Source organism: Anomaloglossus baeobatrachus, chromosome 1, assembly GCF_048569485.1.
Source record: "Anomaloglossus baeobatrachus isolate aAnoBae1 chromosome 1, aAnoBae1.hap1, whole genome shotgun sequence".
NCBI classification, from domain to species: domain Eukaryota; kingdom Metazoa; phylum Chordata; class Amphibia; order Anura; family Aromobatidae; genus Anomaloglossus; species Anomaloglossus baeobatrachus.
The window spans coordinates 172,133,456-172,152,231 of NC_134353.1; the positions used below are offsets into that span (position 1 = coordinate 172,133,456).

At 29.4% G+C, this 18,776-nt stretch overlaps 15 non-coding genes across 15 annotated transcripts; all 15 read left to right on the forward strand.

Moving 5' to 3' along the window:
* The first annotated feature begins 705 nt into the window (after positions 1-705).
* On the forward strand, positions 706-777 carry TRNAC-GCA (transfer RNA cysteine (anticodon GCA)). Its single transcript has one exon. It is a non-coding gene; the product is annotated as a tRNA-Cys (tRNA).
* Positions 778-1,719: 942 nt separating this feature from the next.
* Positions 1,720-1,791, forward strand: TRNAC-GCA (transfer RNA cysteine (anticodon GCA)). The gene has a single exon. It is a non-coding gene; the product is annotated as a tRNA-Cys (tRNA).
* A 941-nt stretch (positions 1,792-2,732) lies between these two features.
* Positions 2,733-2,804, forward strand: TRNAC-GCA (transfer RNA cysteine (anticodon GCA)). The gene has a single exon. It is a non-coding gene; the product is annotated as a tRNA-Cys (tRNA).
* Positions 2,805-5,267: 2,463 nt separating this feature from the next.
* On the forward strand, positions 5,268-5,339 carry TRNAC-GCA (transfer RNA cysteine (anticodon GCA)). The gene has a single exon. It is a non-coding gene; the product is annotated as a tRNA-Cys (tRNA).
* Positions 5,340-6,279: 940 nt separating this feature from the next.
* Positions 6,280-6,351, forward strand: TRNAC-GCA (transfer RNA cysteine (anticodon GCA)). The gene has a single exon. It is a non-coding gene; the product is annotated as a tRNA-Cys (tRNA).
* A 1,449-nt stretch (positions 6,352-7,800) lies between these two features.
* On the forward strand, positions 7,801-7,872 carry TRNAC-GCA (transfer RNA cysteine (anticodon GCA)). Its single transcript has one exon. It is a non-coding gene; the product is annotated as a tRNA-Cys (tRNA).
* A 1,448-nt stretch (positions 7,873-9,320) lies between these two features.
* TRNAC-GCA (transfer RNA cysteine (anticodon GCA)) lies at positions 9,321-9,392 on the forward strand. The gene has a single exon. It is a non-coding gene; the product is annotated as a tRNA-Cys (tRNA).
* A 942-nt stretch (positions 9,393-10,334) lies between these two features.
* TRNAC-GCA (transfer RNA cysteine (anticodon GCA)) lies at positions 10,335-10,406 on the forward strand. Its single transcript has one exon. It is a non-coding gene; the product is annotated as a tRNA-Cys (tRNA).
* Positions 10,407-11,854: 1,448 nt separating this feature from the next.
* Positions 11,855-11,926, forward strand: TRNAC-GCA (transfer RNA cysteine (anticodon GCA)). Its single transcript has one exon. It is a non-coding gene; the product is annotated as a tRNA-Cys (tRNA).
* Positions 11,927-12,868: 942 nt separating this feature from the next.
* TRNAC-GCA (transfer RNA cysteine (anticodon GCA)) lies at positions 12,869-12,940 on the forward strand. The gene has a single exon. It is a non-coding gene; the product is annotated as a tRNA-Cys (tRNA).
* Positions 12,941-14,389: 1,449 nt separating this feature from the next.
* TRNAC-GCA (transfer RNA cysteine (anticodon GCA)) lies at positions 14,390-14,461 on the forward strand. Its single transcript has one exon. It is a non-coding gene; the product is annotated as a tRNA-Cys (tRNA).
* Positions 14,462-15,402: 941 nt separating this feature from the next.
* TRNAC-GCA (transfer RNA cysteine (anticodon GCA)) lies at positions 15,403-15,474 on the forward strand. The gene has a single exon. It is a non-coding gene; the product is annotated as a tRNA-Cys (tRNA).
* A 942-nt stretch (positions 15,475-16,416) lies between these two features.
* Positions 16,417-16,488, forward strand: TRNAC-GCA (transfer RNA cysteine (anticodon GCA)). Its single transcript has one exon. It is a non-coding gene; the product is annotated as a tRNA-Cys (tRNA).
* Positions 16,489-16,922: 434 nt separating this feature from the next.
* On the forward strand, positions 16,923-16,994 carry TRNAC-GCA (transfer RNA cysteine (anticodon GCA)). Its single transcript has one exon. It is a non-coding gene; the product is annotated as a tRNA-Cys (tRNA).
* A 942-nt stretch (positions 16,995-17,936) lies between these two features.
* On the forward strand, positions 17,937-18,008 carry TRNAC-GCA (transfer RNA cysteine (anticodon GCA)). Its single transcript has one exon. It is a non-coding gene; the product is annotated as a tRNA-Cys (tRNA).
* The last annotated feature ends 768 nt before the right edge of the window (positions 18,009-18,776 follow it).

Consider the following 18,776-nt stretch of genomic DNA (forward strand, 5'->3'; position numbering starts at 1 on the left):
CTCTCTAAAACAAAGAGTCATTCTGTGTAATAAAAATTCTTGAGTATTTTGTGTGCTTTATGCAATCATCAAAGTCTTTTTTGGAAAGACTAAAGCACATCAGAGTAAAGGAAGTGCACCACAATGTAAAAGTTTCTAAAAATCTTCAAATTTTATGTATCAAAAACAAAAAACATTATTTCTTTTATTAATATGTAGGGGGTACAGCTCAGTGGCAGAGCATTTGACTGCAGATCAAGATGTCCTTGGCTCAAATCCGAGTGCCCCCTGTAGTATGGTTTTCATAAAAATGCAACCTTTTTCACACCTTTCAATAATATCATTTAGACAGCTTATCCATATCAGGCTGAACTTAGCACAAGTTTTGTTTAAACGTGACTTATGAAGTAAATTTGCTTTCTTTCTATAAAGTTTAAATAAGAAAATTAAGGAATAAAATGGAAAATTCTTTCTTTTAAATAGTGATTAAAAAAATTTTGTAAATCGTTTCATTTAATACTTCAGACTCTCTAAAACAAAGAGTCATTCTGTGTAATAAAAATTCTTGAGTATTTTGTGTGATTTATGCAATCATCAAAGTCTTTTTTTTGGAAAGACTAAAGCACATCAGAGTAAAGGAAGTGCACCACAATGTAAAAGTTTCTAAAAATCTTTAAATTTTATGTATCAAAAACAAAAAAACATTATTTCTTTTATTAACATGTAGGGGGTATAGCTCAGTGGCAGAGCATTTGACTGCAGATCAAGAGGTCCTTGGTTCAAATCCGAGTGCCCCCTGTAGTATGGTTTTCATAAAAATGTAACAATTTTCACACCTTTCAATAATATCATTTAGACAGCTTATCCATATCAGGCTGAACTTAGCACAACTTTTACTTAAACGTGACTTATGAAGTAAATTTGCTTTCTTTCTACAAAGTTCAAATAAGAAAATTAAGGAATAAAAAGGAAAATTCTTTCTTTTAAATAGTGATTAAAAAAATTATGTAAATCGTTTCATTTAATACATCGGACTTTCTAAAACAAAAAGAGTCATTCTGTGTAATAAAAATTCTTGAGTATTTTGTGTGCTTTATGCAATCATCAAAGTCTTTTTTGGAAAGACTAAAGCACATCAGAGTAAAGGAAGTGCACCACAATGTAAAAGTTTCTAAAAATCTTCAAATTTTATGTATCAAAAACAAAAAAACATTATTTCTTTTATTAATATGTAGGGGGTATAGCTCAGTGGCAGAGCATTTGACTGCAGATCAAGAGGTCCTTGGCTCAAATCCGAGTGCCCCCTGTTGTATGGTTTTCATAAAAATGTAACCTTTTTCACACCTTTCAATAATTTCATTTAGACAGCTTATCCATATCAGGCTGAACTTAGCACAAGTTTTGTTTAAACGTGACTTATGAAGTAAATTTGCTTTCTTTCTATAAAGTTTAAATAAGAAAATAAAGGAATAAAATGGAAAATTCTTTCTTTTAAATAGTGATTAAAAAAATTATGTAAATCGTTTCATTTAATACATCGGACTCCCTAAAACAAAGAGTCATTCTGTGTAATAAAAATTCTTGAGTATTTTGTGTGCTTTATGTAATCATCAAAGCCTTTTTTGGAAAGACTAAAGCACATCAGAGTAAAGGAAGTGCACCACAATGTAAAAGTTTCTAAAAATCTTTAAATTTTATGTATCAAAAACAAAAAAACATTATTTATTTTATTAATATGTAGGGGGTATAGCTCAGTGGCAGAGCATTTGACTGCAGATCAAGAGGTCCTTGGTTCAAATCTGAGTGCCCCCTGTAGTATGGTTTTCATAAAAATGTAACAATTTTCACACCTTTCAATAATATCATTTTGACAGCTTATCCATATCAGGCTGAACTTAGCACAAGTTTTATTTAAACGTGACTTATGAAGTAAATTTGCTTTCTTTCTATAAAGTTTAAATAAGAAAATTAAGTAATAAAATGGAAAATTCTTTCTTTTAAATAGTGATTAAAAAAATTATGTAAATCGTTTCATTTAATACATCGGACTCTCTAAAACAAAGAGTCATTCTGTGTAATAAAAATTCTTGAGTATTTTGTGTGCTTTATGCAATCATCAAAGTCTTTTTTGGAAAGACTAAAGCACATCAGAGTAAAGGAAGTGCACCACAATGTAAAAGTTTCTAAAAATCTTCAAATTTTATGTATCAAAAACAAAAAACATTATTTCTTTTATTAATATGTAGGGGGTACAGCTCAGTGGCAGAGCATTTGACTGCAGATCAAGATGTCCTTGGCTCAAATCCGAGTGCCCCCTGTAGTATGGTTTTCATAAAAATGCAACCTTTTTCACACCTTTCAATAATATCATTTAGACAGCTTATCCATATCAGGCTGAACTTAGCACAAGTTTTGTTTAAACGTGACTTATGAAGTAAATTTGCTTTCTTTCTATAAAGTTTAAATAAGAAAATTAAGGAATAAAATGGAAAATTCTTTCTTTTAAATAGTGATTAAAAAAATTTTGTAAATCGTTTCATTTAATACTTCAGACTCTCTAAAACAAAGAGTCATTCTGTGTAATAAAAATTCTTGAGTATTTTGTGTGATTTATGCAATCATCAAAGTCTTTTTTTTGGAAAGACTAAAGCACATCAGAGTAAAGGAAGTGCACCACAATGTAAAAGTTTCTAAACATCTTTAAATTTTATGTATCAAAAACAAAAAAACATTATTTGTTTTATTAATATGTAGGGGGTGTAGCTCAGTGGCAGAGCATTTGACTGCAGATCAAGAGGTCCTTGGTTCAAATCCGAGTGCCCCCTGTAGTATGGTTTTCATAAAAATGTAACAATTTTCACACCTTTCAATAATATCATTTAGACAGCTTATCCATATCAGGCTGAACTTAGCACAACTTTTACTTAAACGTGACTTATGAAGTAAATTTGCTTTCTTTCTACAAAGTTCAAATAAGAAAATTAAGGAATAAAAAGGAAAATTCTTTCTTTTAAATAGTGAATAAAAAAATTATGTAAATCGTTTCATTTAATACATCGGACTCTCTAAAACAAAAAGAGTCATTCTGTGTAATAAAAATTCTTGAGTATTTTGTGTGCTTTATGCAATCATCAAAGTCTTTTTTGGAAAGACTAAAGCACATCAGAGTAAAGGAAGTGCACCACAATGTAAAAGTTTCTAAAAATCTTCAAATTTTATGTATCAAAAACAAAAAAACATTATTTCTTTTATTAATATGTGGGGGTATAGCTCAGTGGCAGAGCATTTGACTGCAGATCAAGAGGTCCTTGGCTCAAATCCAAGTGCCCCCTGTAGTATGGTTTTCATAAAAATGTAACCTTTTTCACACCTTTCAATAATATCATTTAGACAGCTTATCCATATCAGGCTGAACTTAGCACAAGTTTTGTTTAAACGTGACTTATGAAGTAAATTTGCTTTCTTTCTATAACGTTTAAATAAGAAAATTAAGGAATAAAATGGAAAATTCTTTCTTTTAAATAGTGATTAAAAAAATTATGTAATTCGTTTTATTAAATACATCGGACTCTCTAAAACAAAGAGGCATTCTGTGTAATAAAAATTCTTAAGTATTTTGTGTGATTTATGCAATAATCAAAGTCTTTTTTTGGAAAGACTAAAGCACATCAGAGTAAAGGAAGTGCACCACAATGTAAAAGTTTCTAAAAATCTTCAAATTTTATGTATCAAAAACAAAAAACATTATTTCTTTTTTTAATATGTAGGGGGTACAGCTCAGTGGCAGAGCATTTGACTGCAGATCAAGATGTCCTTGGCTCAAATCCGAGTGCCCCCTGTAGTATGGTTTTCATAAAAATGCAACCTTTTTCACACCTTTCAATAATATCATTTAGACAGCTTATCCATATCAGGCTGAACTTAGCACAAGTTTTGTTTAAACGTGACTTATGAAGTAAATTTGCTTTCTTTCTATAAAGTTTAAATAAGAAAATTAAGGAATAAAATGGAAAATTCTTTCTTTTAAATAGTGATTAAAAAAATTTTGTAAATCGTTTCATTTAATACTTCAGACTCTCTAAAACAAAGAGTCATTCTGTGTAATAAAAATTCTTGAGTATTTTGTGTGATTTATGCAATCATCAAAGTCTTTTTTTTGGAAAGACTAAAGCACATCAGAGTAAAGGAAGTGCACCACAATGTAAAAGTTTCTAAAAATCTTTAAATTTTATGTATCAAAAACAAAAAAACATTATTTCTTTTATTAACATGTAGGGGGTATAGCTCAGTTTCAGAGCATTTGACTGCAGATCAAGAGGTCCTTGGTTCAAATCCGAGTGCCCCCTGTAGTATGGTTTTCATAAAAATGTAACAATTTTCACACCTTTCAATAATATCATTTAGACAGCTTATCCATATCAGGCTGAACTTAGCACAACTTTTACTTAAACGTGACTTATGAAGTAAATTTGCTTTCTTTCTACAAAGTTCAAATAAGAAAATTAAGGAATAAAAAGGAAAATTCTTTCTTTTAAATAGTGATTAAAAAAATTATGTAAATCGTTTCATTTAATACATCGGACTCTCTAAAACAAAAAGAGTCATTCTGTGTAATAAAAATTCTTGAGTATTTTGTGTGCTTTATGCAATCATCAAAGTCTTTTTTGGAAAGACTAAAGCACATCAGAGTAAAGGAAGTGCACCACAATGTAAAAGTTTCTAAAAATCTTCAAATTTTATGTATCAAAAACAAAAAAACATTATTTCTTTTATTAATATGTAGGGGGTATAGCTCAGTGGCAGAGCATTTGACTGCAGATCAAGAGGTCCTTGGCTCAAATCCGAGTGCCCCCTGTTGTATGGTTTTCATAAAAATGTAACCTTTTTCACACCTTTCAATAATTTCATTTAGACAGCTTATCCATATCAGGCTGAACTTAGCACAAGTTTTGTTTAAACGTGACTTATGAAGTAAATTTGCTTTCTTTCTATAAAGTTTAAATAAGAAAATAAAGGAATAAAATGGAAAATTCTTTCTTTTAAATAGTGATTAAAAAAATTATGTAAATCGTTTCATTTAATACATCGGACTCCCTAAAACAAAGAGTCATTCTGTGTAATAAAAATTCTTGAGTATTTTGTGTGCTTTATGTAATCATCAAAGCCTTTTTTGGAAAGACTAAAGCACATCAGAGTAAAGGAAGTGCACCACAATGTAAAAGTTTCTAAAAATCTTTAAATTTTATGTATCAAAAACAAAAAAACATTATTTATTTTATTAATATGTAGGGGGTATAGCTCAGTGGCAGAGCATTTGACTGCAGATCAAGAGGTCCTTGGTTCAAATCTGAGTGCCCCCTGTAGTATGGTTTTCATAAAAATGTAACAATTTTCACACCTTTCAATAATATCATTTTGACAGCTTATCCATATCAGGCTGAACTTAGCACAAGTTTTATTTAAACGTGACTTATGAAGTAAATTTGCTTTCTTTCTATAAAGTTTAAATAAGAAAATTAAGTAATAAAATGGAAAATTCTTTCTTTTAAATAGTGATTAAAAAAATTATGTAAATCGTTTCATTTAATACATCGGACTCTCTAAAACAAAGAGTCATTCTGTGTAATAAAAATTCTTGAGTATTTTGTGTGCTTTATGCAATCATCAAAGTCTTTTTTGGAAAGACTAAAGCACATCAGAGTAAAGGAAGTGCACCACAATGTAAAAGTTTCTAAAAATCTTCAAATTTTATGTATCAAAAACAAAAAACATTATTTCTTTTATTATTATGTAGGGGGTACAGCTCAGTGGCAGAGCATTTGACTGCAGATCAAGATGTCCTTGGCTCAAATCCGAGTGCCCCCTGTAGTATGGTTTTCATAAAAATGCAACCTTTTTCACACCTTTCAATAATATCATTTAGACAGCTTATCCATATCAGGCTGAACTTAGCACAAGTTTTGTTTAAACGTGACTTATGAAGTTTATTTGCTTTCTTTCTATAAAGTTTAAATAAGAAAATTAAGGAATAAAATGGAAAATTCTTTCTTTTAAATAGTGATTAAAAAAATTTTGTAAATCGTTTCATTTAATACTTCAGACTCTCTAAAACAAAGAGTCATTCTGTGTAATAAAAATTCTTGAGTATTTTGTGTGATTTATGCAATCATCAAAGTCTTTTTTTTGGAAAGACTAAAGCACATCAGAGTAAAGGAAGTGCACCACAATGTAAAAGTTTCTAAAAATCTTTAAATTTTATGTATCAAAAACAAAAAACATTATTTGTTTTATTAATATGTAGGGGGTGTAGCTCAGTGGCAGAGCATTTGACTGCAGATCAAGAGGTCCTTGGTTCAAATCCGAGTGCCCCCTGTAGTATGGTTTTCATAAAAATGTAACAATTTTCACACCTTTCAATAATATCATTTAGACAGCTTATCCATATCAGGCTGAACTTAGCACAACTTTTACTTAAACGTGACTTATGAAGTAAATTTGCTTTCTTTCTACAAAGTTCAAATAAGAAAATTAAGGAATAAAAAGGAAAATTCTTTCTTTTAAATAGTGAATAAAAAAATTATGTAAATCGTTTCATTTAATACATCGGACTCTCTAAAACAAAAAGAGTCATTCTGTGTAATAAAAATTCTTGAGTATTTTGTGTGCTTTATGCAATCATCAAAGTCTTTTTTGGAAAGACTAAAGCACATCAGAGTAAAGGAAGTGCACCACAATGTAAAAGTTTCTAAAAATCTTCAAATTTTATGTATCAAAAACAAAAAAACATTATTTCTTTTATTAATATGTGGGGGTATAGCTCAGTGGCAGAGCATTTGACTGCAGATCAAGAGGTCCTTGGCTCAAATCCAAGTGCCCCCTGTAGTATGGTTTTCATAAAAATGTAACCTTTTTCACACCTTTCAATAATATCATTTAGACAGCTTATCCATATCAGGCTGAACTTAGCACAAGTTTTGTTTAAACGTGACTTATGAAGTAAATTTGCTTTCTTTCTATAACGTTTAAATAAGAAAATTAAGGAATAAAATGGAAAATTCTTTCTTTTAAATAGTGATTAAAAAAATTATGTAATTCGTTTTATTAAATACATCGGACTCTCTAAAACAAAGAGTCATTCTGTGTAATAAAAATTCTTAAGTATTTTGTGTGATTTATGCAATAATCAAAGTCTTTTTTTTGGAAAGACTAAAGCACATCAGAGTAAAGGAAGTGCACCACAATGTAAAAGTTTCTAAAAATCTTCAAATTTTATGTATCAAAAACAAAAAAACATTATTTGTTTTATTAATATGTAGGGGGTGTAGCTCAGTGGCAGAGCATTTGACTGCAGATCAAGAGGTCCTTGGCTCAAATCCAAGTGCCCCCTGTAGTATGGTTTTCATAAAAATGTAACCTTTTTCACACCTTTCAATAATATCATTTAGACAGCTTATCCATATCAGGCTGAACTTAGCACAAGTTTTGTTTAAACGTGACTTATGAAGTAAATTTGCTTTCTTTCTATAAAGTTTAAATAAGAAAATTAAGGAATAAAATGGAAAATTCTTTCTTTTAAATAGTGATTAAAAAAATTATGTAAATCGTTTTATTAAATACATCGGACTCTCTAAAACAAAGAGTCATTCTGTGTAATAAAAATTCTTGAGTATTTTGTGTGCTTTATGCAATCATCAAAGTCTTTTTTGGAAAGACTAAAGCACATCAGAGTAAAGGAAGTGCACCACAATGTAAAAGTTTCTAAAAATCTTCAAATTTTATGTATCAAAAACAAAAAAACATTATTTCTTTTATTAATATGTAGGGGGTATAGCTCAGTGGCAGAGCATTTGACTGCAGATCAAGAGGTCCTTGGTTCAAATCCGAGTGCCCCCTGTAGTATGGTTTTCATAAAAATGTAACAATTTTCACACCTTTCAATAATATCATTTAGACAGCTTATCCATATAAGGCTGAACTTAGCACAACTTTTATTTAAACGTGACTTATAAAGTAAATTTGCTTTCTTTCTACAAAGTTTAAATAAGAAAATTAAGGAATAAAATGGAAAATTCTTTCTTTTAAATAGTGATTAAAAAAATTATGTAAATCGTTTCATTTAATACATCGGACTCTCTAAAACAAAGAGTCATTCTGTGTAATAAAAATTCTTGAGTATTTTGTGTAATTTATGCAATAATCAAAGTCTTTTTTTGGAAAGACTAAAGCACATCAGAGTAAAGGAAGTGCACCACAATGTAAAAGTTTCTAAAAATCTTCAAATTTTATGTATCAAAAACAAAAAAACATTATTTGTTTTATTTATATGTAGGGGGTATAGCTCAGTGGCAGAGCATTTGACTGCAGATCAAGAGGTCATTGGCTCAAATCCGAGTGCCCCCTGTAGTATGGTTTTCATAAAAATGTAACCTTTTTCACACCTTTCAATAATATCATTTAGACAGCTTATCCATATCAGGCTGAACTTAGCACAAGTTTTATTTAAACGTGACTTATGAAGTAAATTTGCTTTCTTTCTATAAAGTTTAAATAAGAAAATTAAGTAATAAAATGGAAAATTCTTTCTTTTAAATAGTGATTAAAAAAATTATGTAAATCGTTTCATTTAATACATCGGACTCTCTAAAACAAAGAGTCATTCTGTGTAATAAAAATTCTTGAGTATTTTGTGTGCTTTATGCAATCATCAAAGTCTTTTTTGGAAAGACTAAAGCACATCAGAGTAAAGGAAGTGCACCACAATGTAAAAGTTTCTAAAAATCTTCAAATTTTATGTATCAAAAACAAAAAACATTATTTCTTTTATTAATATGTAGGGGGTACAGCTCAGTGGCAGAGCATTTGACTGCAGATCAAGATGTCCTTGGCTCAAATCCGAGTGCCCCCTGTAGTATGGTTTTCATAAAAATGCAACCTTTTTCACACCTTTCAATAATATCATTTAGACAGCTTATCCATATCAGGCTGAACTTAGCACAAGTTTTGTTTAAACGTGACTTATGAAGTAAATTTGCTTTCTTTCTATAAAGTTTAAATAAGAAAATTAAGGAATAAAATGGAAAATTCTTTCTTTTAAATAGTGATTAAAAAAATTTTGTAAATCGTTTCATTTAATACTTCAGACTCTCTAAAACAAAGAGTCATTCTGTGTAATAAAAATTCTTGAGTATTTTGTGTGATTTATGCAATCATCAAAGTCTTTTTTTTGGAAAGACTAAAGCACATCAGAGTAAAGGAAGTGCACCACAATGTAAAAGTTTCTAAAAATCTTTAAATTTTATGTATCAAAAACAAAAAAACATTATTTCTTTTATTAACATGTAGGGGGTATAGCTCAGTGGCAGAGCATTTGACTGCAGATCAAGAGGTCCTTGGTTCAAATCCGAGTGCCCCCTGTAGTATGGTTTTCATAAAAATGTAACAATTTTCACACCTTTCAATAATATCATTTAGACAGCTTATCCATATCAGGCTGAACTTAGCACAACTTTTACTTAAACGTGACTTATGAAGTAAATTTGCTTTCTTTCTACAAAGTTCAAATAAGAAAATTAAGGAATAAAAAGGAAAATTCTTTCTTTTAAATAGTGATTAAAAAAAATATGTAAATCGTTTCATTTAATACATCGGACTCTCTAAAACAAAAAGAGTCATTCTGTGTAATAAAAATTCTTGAGTATTTTGTGTGCTTTATGCAATCATCAAAGTCTTTTTTGGAAAGACTAAAGCACATCAGAGTAAAGGAAGTGCACCACAATGTAAAAGTTTCTAAAAATCTTCAAATTTTATGTATCAAAAACAAAAAAACATTATTTCTTTTATTAATATGTAGGGGGTATAGCTCAGTGGCAGAGCATTTGACTGCAGATCAAGAGGTCCTTGGCTCAAATCCAAGTGCCCCCTGTAGTATGGTTTTCATAAAAATGTAACCTTTTTCACACCTTTCAATAATATCATTTAGACAGCTTATCCATATCAGGCTGAACTTAGCACAAGTTTTGTTTAAACGTGACTTATGAAGTAAATTTGCTTTCTTTCTATAAAGTTTAAATATGAAAATTAAGGAATAAAATGGAAAATTCTTTCTTTTAAATAGTGATTAAAAAAATTATGTAAATCGTTTTATTAAATACATCGGACTCTCTAAAACAAAGAGTCATTCTGTGTAATAAAAATTCTTGAGTATTTTGTGTGCTTTATGCAATCATCAAAGTCTTTTTTGGAAAGACTAAAGCACATCAGAGTAAAGGAAGTGCACCACAATGTAAAAGTTTCTAAAAATCTTCAAATTTTATGTATCAAAAACAAAAAAACATTATTTCTTTTATTAATATGTAGGGGGTATAGCTCAGTGGCAGAGCATTTGACTGCAGATCAAGAGGTCCTTGGTTCAAATCCGAGTGCCCCCTGTAGTATGGTTTTCATAAAAATGTAACAATTTTCACACCTTTCAATAATATCATTTAGACAGCTTATCCATATAAGGCTGAACTTAGCACAACTTTTATTTAAACGTGACTTATAAAGTAAATTTGCTTTCTTTCTACAAAGTTTAAATAAGAAAATTAAGGAATAAAATGGAAAATTCTTTCTTTTAAATAGTGATTAAAAAAATTATGTAAATCGTTTCATTTAATACATCGGACTCTCTAAAACAAAGAGTCATTCTGTGTAATAAAAATTCTTGAGTATTTTGTGTAATTTATGCAATAATCAAAGTCTTTTTTTGGAAAGACTAAAGCACATCAGAGTAAAGGAAGTGCACCACAATGTAAAAGTTTCTAAAAATCTTCAAATTTTATGTATCAAAAACAAAAAAACATTATTTGTTTTATTTATATGTAGGGGGTATAGCTCAGTGGCAGAGCATTTGACTGCAGATCAAGAGGTCATTGGCTCAAATCCGAGTGCCCCCTGTAGTATGGTTTTCATAAAAATGTAACCTTTTTCACACCTTTCAATAATATCATTTAGACAGCTTATCCATATCAGGCTGAACTTAGCACAAGTTTTATTTAAACGTGACTTATGAAGTAAATTTGCTTTCTTTCTATAAAGTTTAAATAAGAAAATTAAGTAATAAAATGGAAAATTCTTTCTTTTAAATAGTGATTAAAAAAATTATGTAAATCGTTTCATTTAATACATCGGACTCTCTAAAACAAAGAGTCATTCTGTGTAATAAAAATTCTTGAGTATTTTGTGTGCTTTATGCAATCATCAAAGTCTTTTTTGGAAAGACTAAAGCACATCAGAGTAAAGGAAGTGCACCACAATGTAAAAGTTTCTAAAAATCTTCAAATTTTATGTATCAAAAACAAAAAACATTATTTCTTTTATTAATATGTAGGGGGTACAGCTCAGTGGCAGAGCATTTGACTGCAGATCAAGATGTCCTTGGCTCAAATCCGAGTGCCCCCTGAAGTATGGTTTTCATAAAAATGCAACCTTTTTCACACCTTTCAATAATATCATTTAGACAGCTTATCCATATCAGGCTGAACTTAGCACAAGTTTTGTTTAAACGTGACTTATGAAGTAAATTTGCTTTCTTTCTATAAAGTTTAAATAAGAAAATTAAGGAATAAAATGGAAAATTCTTTCTTTTAAATAGTGATTAAAAAAATTTTGTAAATCGTTTCATTTAATACTTCAGACTCTCTAAAACAAAGAGTCATTCTGTGTAATAAAAATTCTTGAGTATTTTGTGTGATTTATGCAATCATCAAAGTCTTTTTTTTGGAAAGACTAAAGCACATCAGAGTAAAGGAAGTGCACCACAATGTAAAAGTTTCTAAAAATCTTTAAATTTTATGTATCAAAAACAAAAAAACATTATTTCTTTTATTAACATGTAGGGGGTATAGCTCAGTGGCAGAGCATTTGACTGCAGATCAAGAGGTCCTTGGTTCAAATCCGAGTGCCCCCTGTAGTATGGTTTTCATAAAAATGTAACAATTTTCACACCTTTCAATAATATCATTTAGACAGCTTATCCATATCAGGCTGAACTTAGCACAACTTTTACTTAAACGTGACTTATGAAGTAAATTTGCTTTCTTTCTACAAAGTTCAAATAAGAAAATTAAGGAATAAAAAGGAAAATTCTTTCTTTTAAATAGTGATTAAAAAAATTATGTAAATCGTTTCATTTAATACATCGGACTCTCTAAAACAAAAAGAGTCATTCTGTGTAATAAAAATTCTTGAGTATTTTGTGTGCTTTATGCAATCATCAAAGTCTTTTTTGGAAAGACTAAAGCACATCAGAGTAAAGGAAGTGCACCACAATGTAAAAGTTTCTAAAAATCTTCAAATTTTATGTATCAAAAACAAAAAAACATTATTTCTTTTATTAATATGTAGGGGGTATAGCTCAGTGGCAGAGCATTTGACTGCAGATCAAGAGGTCCTTGGCTCAAATCCAAGTGCCCCCTGTAGTATGGTTTTCATAAAAATGTAACCTTTTTCACACCTTTCAATAATATCATTTAGACAGCTTATCCATATCAGGCTGAACTTAGCACAAGTTTTGTTTAAACGTGACTTATGAAGTAAATTTGCTTTCTTTCTATAAAGTTTAAATAAGAAAATTAAGGAATAAAATGGAAAATTCTTTCTTTTAAATAGTGATTAAAAAAATTATGTAAATCGTTTTATTAAATACATCGGACTCTCTAAAACAAAGAGTCATTCTGTGTAATAAAAATTCTTGAGTATTTTGTGTGCTTTATGCAATCATCAAAGTCTTTTTTGGAAAGACTAAAGCACATCAGAGTAAAGGAAGTGCACCACAATGTAAAAGTTTCTAAAAATCTTCAAATTTTATGTATCAAAAACAAAAAAACATTATTTCTTTTATTAATATGTAGGGGGTATAGCTCAGTGGCAGAGCATTTGACTGCAGATCAAGAGGTCCTTGGTTCAAATCCGAGTGCCCCCTGTAGTATGGTTTTCATAAAAATGTAACAATTTTCACACCTTTCAATAATATCATTTAGACAGCTTATCCATATAAGGCTGAACTTAGCACAACTTTTATTTAAACGTGACTTATAAAGTAAATTTGCTTTCTTTCTACAAAGTTTAAATAAGAAAATTAAGGAATAAAATGGAAAATTCTTTCTTTTAAATAGTGATTAAAAAAATTATGTAAATCGTTTCATTTAATACATCGGACTCTCTAAAACAAAGAGTCATTCTGTGTAATAAAAATTCTTGAGTATTTTGTGTAATTTATGCAATAATCAAAGTCTTTTTTTGGAAAGACTAAAGCACATCAGAGTAAAGGAAGTGCACCACAATGTAAAAGTTTCTAAAAATCTTCAAATTTTATGTATCAAAAACAAAAAAACATTATTTGTTTTATTTATATGTAGGGGGTATAGCTCAGTGGCAGAGCATTTGACTGCAGATCAAGAGGTCATTGGCTCAAATCCGAGTGCCCCCTGTAGTATGGTTTTCATAAAAATGTAACCTTTTTCACACCTTTCAATAATATCATTTAGACAGCTTATCCATATCAGGCTGAACTTAGCACAAGTTTTGTTTAAACGTGACTTATGAAGTAAATTTGCTTTCTTTCTATGAAGTTTAAATAAGAAAATTAAGGAATAAAATGGAAAATTCTTTCTTTTAAATAGTGATTAAAAAAATTATGTAAATCGTTTCATTTAATACATCGGACTCTCTAAAACAAAAAGAGTCATTCTGTGTAATAAAAATTCTTGAGTATTTTGTGTGCTTTATGCAATCATCAAAGTCTTTTTTGGAAAGACTAAAGCACATCAGAGTAAAGGAAGTGCACCACAATGTAAAAGTTTCTAAAAATCTTCAAATTTTATGTATCAAAAAGAAAAAAACATTATTTCTTTTATTAATATGTAGGGGGTATAGTTCAGTGGCAGAGCATTTGACTGCAGATCAAGAGGTCCTTGGCTCAAATCCAAGTGCCCCCTGTAGTATGGTTTTCATAAAAATGTAACCTTTTTCACACCTTTCAATAATATCATTTAGACAGCTTATCCATATCAGGCTGAACTTAGCACAAGTTTTGTTTAAACGTGACTTATGAAGTAAATTTGCTTTCTTTCTATAAAGTTTAAATAAGAAAATTAAGGAATAAAATGGAAAATTCTTTCTTTTAAATAGTGATTAAAAAAATTATGTAAATCGTTTCATTTAATACATCGGACTCTCTAAAACAAAGAGTCATTCTGTGTAATAAAAATTCTTGAGTATTTTGTGTGCTTTATGTAATCATCAAAGCCTTTTTTGGAAAGACTAAAGCACATCAGAGTAAAGGAAGTGCACCACAATGTAAAAGTTTCTAAAAATCTTTAAATTTTATGTATCAAAAACAAAAAAACATTATTTATTTTATTAATATGTAGGGGGTATAGCTCAGTGGCAGAGCATTTGACTGCAGATCAAGAGGTCCTTGGTTCAAATCTGAGTGCCCCCTGTAGTATGGTTTTCATAAAAATGTAACAATTTTCACACCTTTCAATAATATCATTTTGACAGCTTATCCATATCAGGCTGAACTTAGCACAAGTTTTATTTAAACGTGACTTATGAAGTAAATTTGCTTTCTTTCTATAAAGTTTAAATAAGAAAATTAAGTAATAAAATGGAAAATTCTTTCTTTTAAATAGTGATTAAAAAAATTATGTAAATCGTTTCATTTAATACATCGGACTCTCTAAAACAAAGAGTCATTCTGTGTAATAAAAATTCTTGAGTATTTTGTGTGCTTTATGCAATCATCAAAGTCTTTTTTGGAAAGACTAAAGCACATCAGAGTAAAGGAAGTGCACCACAATGTAAAAGTTTCTAAAAATCTTCAAATTTTATGTATCAAAAACAAAAAACATTATTTCTTTTATTAATATGTAGGGGGTACAGCTCAGTGGCAGAGCATTTGACTGCAGATCAAGATGTCCTTGGCTCAAATCCGAGTGCCCCCTGTAGTATGGTTTTCATAAAAATGCAACCTTTTTCACACCTTTCAATAATATCATTTAGACAGCTTATCCATATCAGGCTGAACTTAGCACAAGTTTTGTTTAAACGTGACTTATGAAGTAAATTTGCTTTCTTTCTATAAAGTTTAAATAAGAAAATTAAGGAATAAAATGGAAAATTCTTTCTTTTAAATAGTGATTAAAAAAATTTTGTAAATCGTTTCATTTAATACTTCAGACTCTCTAAAACAAAGAGTCATTCTGTGTAATAAAAATTCTTGAGTATTTTGTGTGATTTATGCAATCATCAAAGTCTTTTTTTTGGAAAGACTAAAGCACATCAGAGTAAAGGAAGTGCACCACAATGTAAAAGTTTCTAAAAATCTTTAAATTTTATGTATCAAAAACAAAAAAACATTATTTCTTTTATTAACATGTAGGGGGTATAGCTCAGTGGCAGAGCATTTGACTGCAGATCAAGAGGTCCTTGGTTCAAATCCGAGTGCCCCCTGTAGTATGGTTTTCATAAAAATGTAACAATTTTCACACCTTTCAATAATATCATTTAGACAGCTTATCCATATCAGGCTGAACTTAGCACAACTTTTACTTAAACGTGACTTATGAAGTAAATTTGCTTTCTTTCTACAAAGTTCAAATAAGAAAATTAAGGAATAAAAAGGAAAATTCTTTCTTTTAAATAGTGAATAAAAAAATTATGTAAATCGTTTCATTTAATACATCGGACTCTCTAAAACAAAAAGAGTCATTCTGTGTAATAAAAATTCTTGAGTATTTTGTGTGCTTTATGCAATCATCAAAGTCTTTTTTGGAAAGACTAAAGCACATCAGAGTAAAGGAAGTGCACCACAATGTAAAAGTTTCTAAAAATCTTCAAATTTTATGTATCAAAAACAAAAAAACATTATTTCTTTTATTAATATGTAGGGGGTATAGCTCAGTGGCAGAGCATTTGACTGCAGATCAAGAGGTCCTTGGCTCAAATCCGAGTGCCCCCTGTTGTATGGTTTTCATAAAAATGTAACCTTTTTCACACCTTTCAATAATTTCATTTAGACAGCTTATCCATATCAGGCTGAACTTAGCACAAGTTTTGTTTAAACGTGACTTATGAAGTAAATTTGCTTTCTTTCTATAAAGTTTAAATAAGAAAATTAAGGAATAAAATGGAAAATTCTTTCTTTTAAATAGTGATTAAAAAAATTATGTAAATCGTTTCATTTAATACATCGGACTCTCTAAAACAAAGAGTCATTCTGTGTAATAAAAATTCTTGAGTATTTTGTGTGCTTTATGTAATCATCAAAGCCTTTTTTGGAAAGACTAAAGCACATCAGAGTAAAGGAAGTGCACCACAATGTAAAAGTTTCTAAAAATCTTTAAATTTTATGTATCAAAAACAAAAAAACATTATTTATTTTATTAATATGTAGGGGGTATAGCTCAGTGGCAGAGCATTTGACTGCAGATCAAGAGGTCCTTGGTTCAAATCTGAGTGCCCCCTGTAGTATGGTTTTCATAAAAATGTAACAATTTTCACACCTTTCAATAATATCATTTTGACAGCTTATCCATATCAGGCTGAACTTAGCACAAGTTTTATTTAAACGTGACTTATGAAGTAAATTTGCTTTCTTTCTATAAAGTTTAAATAAGAAAATTAAGTAATAAAATGGAAAATTCTTTCTTTTAAATAGTGATTAAAAAAATTATGTAAATCGTTTCATTTAATACATCGGACTCTCTAAAACAAAGAGTCATTCTGTGTAATAAAAATTCTTGAGTATTTTGTGTGCTTTATGCAATCATCAAAGTCTTTTTTGGAAAGACTAAAGCACATCAGAGTAAAGGAAGTGCACCACAATGTAAAAGTTTCTAAAAATCTTTAAATTTTATGTATCAAAAACAAAAAAACATTATTTCTTTTCTTAACATGTAGGGGGTATAGCTCAGTGGCAGAGCATTTGACTGCAGATCAAGAGGTCCTTGGTTCAAATCCGAGTGCCCCCTGTAGTATGGTTTTCATAAAAATGTAACAATTTTCACACCTTTCAATAATATCATTTAGACAGCTTATCCATATCAGGCTGAACTTAGCACAACTTTTACTTAAACGTGACTTATGAAGTAAATTTGCTTTCTTTCTACAAAGTTCAAATAAGAAAATTAAGGAATAAAAAGGAAAATTCTTTCTTTTAAATAGTGAATAAAAAAATTATGTAAATCGTTTCATTTAATACATCGGACTCTCTAAAACAAAAAGAGTCATTCTGTGTAATAAAAATTCTTGAGTATTTTGTGTGCTTTATGCAATCATCAAAGTCTTTTTTGGAAAGACTAAAGCACATCAGAGTAAAAGAAGTGCACCACAATGTAAAAGTTTCTAAAAATCTTCAAATTTTATGTATCAAAAACAAAAAAACATTATTTCTTTTATTAATATGTAGGGGGTATAGCTCAGTGGCAGAGCATTTGACTGCAGATCAAGAGGTCCTTGGCTCAAATCCGAGTGCCCCCTGTTGTATGGTTTTCATAAAAATGTAACCTTTTTCACACCTTTCAATAATTTCATTTAGACAGCTTATCCATATCAGGCTGAACTTAGCACAAGTTTTGTTTAAACGTGACTTATGAAGTAAATTTGCTTTCTTTCTATAAAGTTTAAATAAGAAAATTAAGGAATAAAATGGAAAATTCTTTCTTTTAAATAGTGATTAAAAAAATTATGTAAATCGTTTCATTTAATACATCGGACTCTCTAAAACAAAGAGTCATTCTGTGTAATAAAAATTCTTGAGTATTTTGTGTGCTTTATGTAATCATCAAAGCCTTTTTTGGAAAGACTAAAGCACATCAGAGTAAAGGAAGTGCACCACAATGTAAAAGTTTCTAAAAATCTTTAAATTTTATGTATCAAAAACAAAAAAACATTATTTATTTTATTAATATGTAGGGGGTATAGCTCAGTGGCAGAGCATTTGACTGCAGATCAAGAGGTCCTTGGTTCAAATCTGAGTGCCCCCTGTAGTATGGTTTTCATAAAAATGTAACAATTTTCACACCTTTCAATAATATCATTTTGACAGCTTATCCATATCAGGCTGAACTTAGCACAAGTTTTATTTAAACGTGACTTATGAAGTAAATTTGCTTTCTTTCTATAAAGTTTAAATAAGAAAATTAAGTAATAAAATGGAAAATTCTTTCTTTTAAATAGTGATTAAACAAATTATGTAAATCGTTTCATTTAATACATCGGACTCTCTAAAACAAAGAGTCATTCTGTGTAATAAAAATTCTTGAGTATTTTGTGTGCTTTATGCAATCATCAAAGTCTTTTTTGGAAAGACTAAAGCACATCAGAGTAAAGGAAGTGCACCACAATGTAAAAGTTTCTAAAAATCTTCAAATTTTATGTATCAAAAACAAAAAACATTATTTCTTTTGTTAATATGTAGGGGGTACAGCTCAGTGGCAGAGCATTTGACTGCAGATCAAGATGTCCTTGGCTCAAATCCGAGTGCCCCCTGTAGTATGGTTTTCATAAAAATGCAACCTTTTTCACACCTTTCAATAATATCATTTAGACAGCTTATCCATATCAGGCTGAACTTAGCACAAGTTTTGTTTAAGCGTGACTTATGAAGTAAATTTGCTTTCTTTCTATAAAGTTTAAATAAGAAAATTAAGGAATAAAATGGAAAATTCTTTCTTTTAAATAGTGATTAAAAAAATTTTGTAAATCGTTTCATTTAATACTTCAGACTCTCTAAAACAAAGAGTCATTCTGTG